This window comes from Buceros rhinoceros, unplaced genomic scaffold, assembly GCF_000710305.1.
Source record: "Buceros rhinoceros silvestris isolate BGI_N320 unplaced genomic scaffold, ASM71030v1 scaffold12528, whole genome shotgun sequence".
NCBI lineage: Eukaryota > Metazoa > Chordata > Aves > Bucerotiformes > Bucerotidae > Buceros > Buceros rhinoceros.
Window position 1 is genome coordinate 1 of NW_010425150.1, and position 5,684 is coordinate 5,684.

Below are 5,684 nucleotides of genomic sequence, written 5' to 3' on the forward strand. Positions count from 1 at the left end.
GGGTTTTTTTCTTAATAGCTGATTTAAATACTTTTCACACATGATTTTTATGGGGTTTCTTAATAGCTGTTTTTATGGGACAGTAGGCAGTTCTCTCGGAAGGATTATGGATGCAGGTTTTTGTTTAACCCATGATTGCGATGGAAAGTATTTTTGACAGGATTTGGAGCGTATCTTTCCCTACCTTTGTTCTGAACTGTTTGTCATTCTCAGGCTTCCTGCCTCTCCTCCACTTGATTCACTGCTCCTGCTTTGCGAGATCACTGTGATCATTGTACAGCTGCTTTGGAGCTGTGTGTTGCTCTTCTCTTGAGGGCTCCGGTTTTCAGCAGTTTCCTGTCTCAGCTGCAGCTTCTTGCTTAAAGCAGTTGGGTGTACTTGCTATCAGCAGCATTAAGGGTGGTACCTTTAAATGTATTTAGTGATGTTAAATTGTTCTTACTGGTTTGAAACGCTCAAAGGTGGTTATGAGTGTACGGCTGAGTTTACCGCGTTGTTGATGGGTTTGGTGTGTTTGGGTTGTTTTGACAGGCCTGGTGTGTTTGTGTTGTTTTGACAGTCGCTCCAAGTCCAGATCGCCATCTCCAAAGAGAAGGTAGGAATATCCTGAAACTGGAGCATGCCATGCAGTGACACGAAACTAGCAGAGGGGTTCCCAGAGAAGTTAACTTGTGCAAGGAGAAAAGCTGGAAGCTTTTTACTTGCCTTAATTTGTGAACTATGAAAAGCTGAATTCTCACGGGCACTTCCTACTATGAAAATAAGTTTTATGGGCACTTCCTACTGCTGGTCGTCAGAACTTCATGAGAATAACTCTAAGGTAACCTACATTAATGACATGTTAAAAGACAACAGAACACCTGGGCAAATGAGAATCAGCTATCGCAAAGTTCCTGAGCAGTTTAGAATCTGGGGAAGAAGTGAGTAACGTGAGCAAACCATGAGTACCTGGTAGGATTAAATTGCTGCTGGTGGCTCCTCACAGCTGGCTGTCACTCAGGGGCACAGCTGTGACGTTTTGCTGTGCACTGTGAAGTAAGAAGGAAGTTTTCCTATGTAACCAGAGACGTGGGTGCTGGAATGGACATAATTTGAGATGGTGCCTCATGGCTAGACCAAAACTGGAGGTTCGGGCCGAGGAAGAATTCTTCTGCACGAGCTGGAGTGTGGGCTCCAAGGTGCTTTGTGAGCAGCCTGGTCTCACCTGGCTGTCACAGCTGATGTCTTTTTGCCTGCCCTTTTCAAGTGTGAAGTAGTTTTACTAACACTTTTTGGTTACTGTGAATGAAAACAGTGCAGAGGGGCATTATAAGGTGGGGCGGAGGGCTCTGAGCAGAGAGAACGTGGGGCAGCACGCACAGTTTCTGTTGGGTTTGCCATAGAAGTTGCTCTTCATATTTTTCCTTCCCTTTCAGTCACTCACCATCAGGAAGCCCTTGAAGGAGAGCAAGTCCTGAAAGAATGGGTTCAAGTTTAAAAAGTTTAAGAAGAAAATTTATTTTGTTTACATTATTATAAGGGATTTTGTGGTGTCTTTATAAATGTAAGGGCTTAGTCCTAGAAGCCTGTTTCTATTGACTAACAATTGGCATGAATCTGGATCTTCTGAAAGTCTCAGTAGACTAATGCAAGAACTCTTTTGTTGTGTGAACGTTCTGTGATCTGGAAATGTTGGGCTTTTTTTATTGGCGCATTGAAATAAACTGTGCATTTCTAACTAAGAAGTCCTTTGTTGGAAACTCTGCTGTGTCTGTGAACAGTAGGGTGGCTGAGGCAGCTCAGTGCCGCTCTGGTGAGAAGCAGGAGGCCGGCAGCTGTGGGCCCTCAAGTTAAGCCTAGTGCAGCAGCTGGTCAGTGGCCTGCTGTAGGACTTCGTTCCTGCAGCGCACAGATAGAGCGAAGACTTACCAGACACTCTTACTGTCCGGTCCAGAATGTTGGGGTGATCTGCACCTTGTGCTTTAATTTCCACCTCCTCAGAACTCGGTGAGGCTGAAAACCTGCGTGGATGTGCTTGTACACTCAGTGACTTCACTTCCAAGAGATGGAAGGGGCTGTGTGAATGCTGGTCTGTCTGTCCTGTTCATGAAAGGATAGTGAATTTCTCACCGGAAGGTATTTGTAATGCTTCCAGAATGTGAACTAGTGAAGTAAATATTTCTAGAAGTCTTGTTTTATGTCCTGGTTGTCCAAACGGTGCTGCTGCTTTGGGACATCTGGGGCAAATCCCAGTGCAGTAGAACATACATGTAGGTACTCTTAGGAAATTAAGGTTGCAGGTCACAAGCAGAACCGGCAGGTCATGTTTAAGTAGCAGTGAAGAGCTGGGAAGTCAAGAGCTCATGCCACACCTCTGTCCTATCTTCTTTGGCTGCTGTCCTGAAGAGTTGCTTTGGGAAACTGGGCAGGAGGTTCCCATGTCACCACAGGTAGGTTACTGGAGGATCTAATATAAATACACGAACGAGTGCAAGGTATTTCCTACTTTGATTTGTCTTTGCAGCTGATAATGGTTTTTGTCACAGCAGAGTGACACGATTTTGACTTAAAAGCCCGCCTTACAGTATGTTCTGGCCTATATTGCTGTGTCTCACAGGCTAGAGAGGAGGATCTCTTGGGGCTTTTACAGTGTTAGCAGTGGGTTGATACTCCACTGTTAAGAGCAGAGCACTGAGCTGTGCCTGGGCACCCAGCCCTGGGTTTTCAGGTGAGCTTTTGTCTGTGTTGCTTTACAGGATGTCCAGGCATTAAAAAAATGATGAGCCCTTAGATGTGATTTCAGAAAGACAGCTGCCACTGAGAGCAGCCTGTGCTTGTCTTGTCCCCCGTCTTCCCCACGTTTGTATGTTTTAGAGCATTGGTGCTTAGCGGGGTAAGTGACTCTCCTTCCTGCAGTTAATATTTTGTTAGAACCACAGTCCATTATAAGCTGCAGAAGAGGAAGCTGGAAGCAACAGCTTTAAACTAGGGTGACCCAAAAGCCACTGAACACAGCTGGGCACTATTTATTGGGTTCCCTGCCCCGCTGCAGTTAAAATAGCCCAGGCCCCAGTGCTTTCAGAGGGGGGGCAGCTGCTGCTTTTCTTTTTCCCTCTGTACTGCTGAATGAAGCAAGCTGACTCCACACTAAACCTGTTGACCAAAACTCTTCCGTTTAGTACATACGTGGTGGAAGAGACATACGGTCCCTGCTTGAGCATGTTTCCATCCAAAACACAGCACTCCCTGAGGGGCGAGAGTCATTTTTAGTCAAGACGTGGGACTCTGCTCATCGTTCTGCAGCCTGAAGGCTCTTCTGAGGCAAGGCTGGAAGCATGGACAGTGTTTACTCTGGTTTTACTATTACAGATGACAGCAAAGTTCTTTCACTCCAGGCACCTGGTAGTACATCCCAGGGACTTTCTTCCAGCTATGTAGGGTGGTGGGAGGTCCACCTGAGGAGGTTATCGGTGAGGAATAGCAGCCAGCCATGGATCCATTTTTAATGCGCCACAGAAGTCCACCTCACCTGTTTTTTCACAGCTGGGAGCTGGCAAAGCCTGATTTTCAGGGGAGATGTCTGCGCTCCTGCAGTTTTACACTGTAACCAGTTCAGCGTGCACTAAGCCAGCACGTTACTCCAGCTGATCCGGTACAGTCTCCTCGCTAGAGGATGCTTTCTCAATCTGTTTCAGAACCCCCTGACGTGAATCAAAAGGCTCTTGCCTTTTTAAGGGCTTTGGCTTGAACCACAAGCAAATGGATCCTGGGTCAGCCAAGACTGACTGCCTCAGAGGGGTCCTGGCCAACAGGTACAAGTGAGTTTAAACCAGTTTGGGAGCAGCTTACGATGTCACATGCTGCCTCCAGACGCGACTAGTGAAGAGGCAGTGAGGTAGCAGCTATTTTGGGGACCAGAAAACACCATTGCCAGGGTACAGCCTCATGAAAAAACACTTTACTTTCTTACTTGGAGGTTTGTGTTCGGGGGTGAGATTTGCTATTTTCCAGAGCACCCTGTAAGCCACCTCACTTCCAGGAAGTGAGCTCTGCAAACGAAGGGGAAAACCCCACAACCTGCTAATGGTACAGTTGCTCACGTGGCCTTCCAGAGATCGCACCACGTTTTGGGACAACAAATACATCAAGGTGCTGATGCTACTTGGTCTGTTCTTGGCCAAGAGCAAACAGTCTTTGTAGGAGGCCGTTCCCACGTTACTGTGTGGTCACAAGCTTTACGATCATGCTGATGATCCGAGATCCACGGGGGCACACGCATAAATCCATGCTGGGATTCTTGATTTTATCCTGCAGCAGCTGGTCCAGCTCACAGCGCAGCTCCTTCACCAGCTCAGCCACCTAACACACGTGGTAAGAGACAAGCGTAAGGCTCAGGAGACGCATCTCCTGCTTTCCAAACGCAGCCCCGCGCTGCCGCGCTCCCAGGATTAGCCTTTTCCTCACCTGGTGAGAGGCAGCCACAAACCGTATCCACCCGTCATCCAGAGAAATGACAAATTCTCCCTTGTGCAGCTGCACGTGGACCTGCCCGCCTCCCAGCAGCACCAGTGGGTACACCGACACCATGCTGCAGTCTCGAATGAACACGCGGCTGGTCTTGATCTTCTCGTGGTACACCAGATAGGGGCTCTCGAAGTTCCTCGTCTGGAACAGGGACACAACACCCTTGTTAAAGTGCCCGGTCTCTTCCTACCTGCTCAGAGCAATGTGGGCCCACCTGCCTCTTCCACACAGGCCTGGAATGAAACAAACTTCGAAGTTTGAGCACCCGTGCAGAAACACCCCTGAGCCGTTTCCCAATAAATAATAGTTCAGCTGAAGAGACAAGGCCTGGGGAGGGTCGGAGGGGAGAAATCACCTGTGTGGAGGTGCTACCTGGGCGATGGCAGGTGGCACTGAGGAGGTGCCAGGGAGGCTTTGCAGCTGCAGTGTGTTTGTGTGCAGCTTTGCAGACGCAGCTTAAGAAAACCTGAGCCGGGGGCTACTGCATCTGCTGATCCCGCTCCAGAGGGTGGAGTTTAACAGCGTGCCCAGAGAACGCTCCTAACTTGGGAACATGCCGTTATTTACAAGTCTAACAGGGACTGCTCAATCATGATCACCACAGACCCTCACTGGAAGCTCAGCTGCTCAAGCAGAGGTGGTTTCTTCTATGACGAAGAGCATGCTTTGCAGACAAGAAGAAGCCTGACCTGGTAATTTACAGATGAAGGGTGAATGTGAACATAACCATCAGTTTTGGTAACAAATTTCAGCTCTTCTGCTTTCGGTTGCATTTTGACCGCTCCTGTACTCGTCTTCTGGTACTTGCCCTCTGGCTTTTTCACCTGTACGGTACGATTTAAAAAGTTACAAAATCTGCTGTATCAGAAAACCTTTATAACTTACGTTTTAATGTTTATCAAGCTCGGAATTGTCAAGTCACTAGAGACAGATACTGCATTCTGGCAGCTGTCCAACCTTGTCCGTTCATTTGTAACCTCAGCCTTCTAAAGCTAATTTAAAGTAGCTTCTTAAGAACGTTTGCTGCTGCTGGTTTCTGCGTGGCACTAAGATCAGCCGGTGGGACCAGTGGCAGTCTCGGGCAGTAAAAACCGGAGCTGCACTGCCGTAAGCTCATGCTGTAAGCAGCAGCTTTGAAAACCTAAACCAGGCTCGAGGCTGCCCCAGTCAGCCCAGGCAGG

The 5,684-nt window shown here is 48.1% G+C and overlaps 1 long non-coding RNA gene across 1 annotated transcript; it reads left to right on the forward strand.

Annotated features, from left to right (window-relative positions):
* Positions 1–535: 535 nt before the first annotated feature.
* On the forward strand, positions 536–1,721 carry LOC104497756. Its single transcript, XR_727825.1, has 2 exons — positions 536–595; positions 1,416–1,721. It is a non-coding gene; the product is annotated as an uncharacterized LOC104497756 (long non-coding RNA).
* The last annotated feature ends 3,963 nt before the right edge of the window (positions 1,722–5,684 follow it).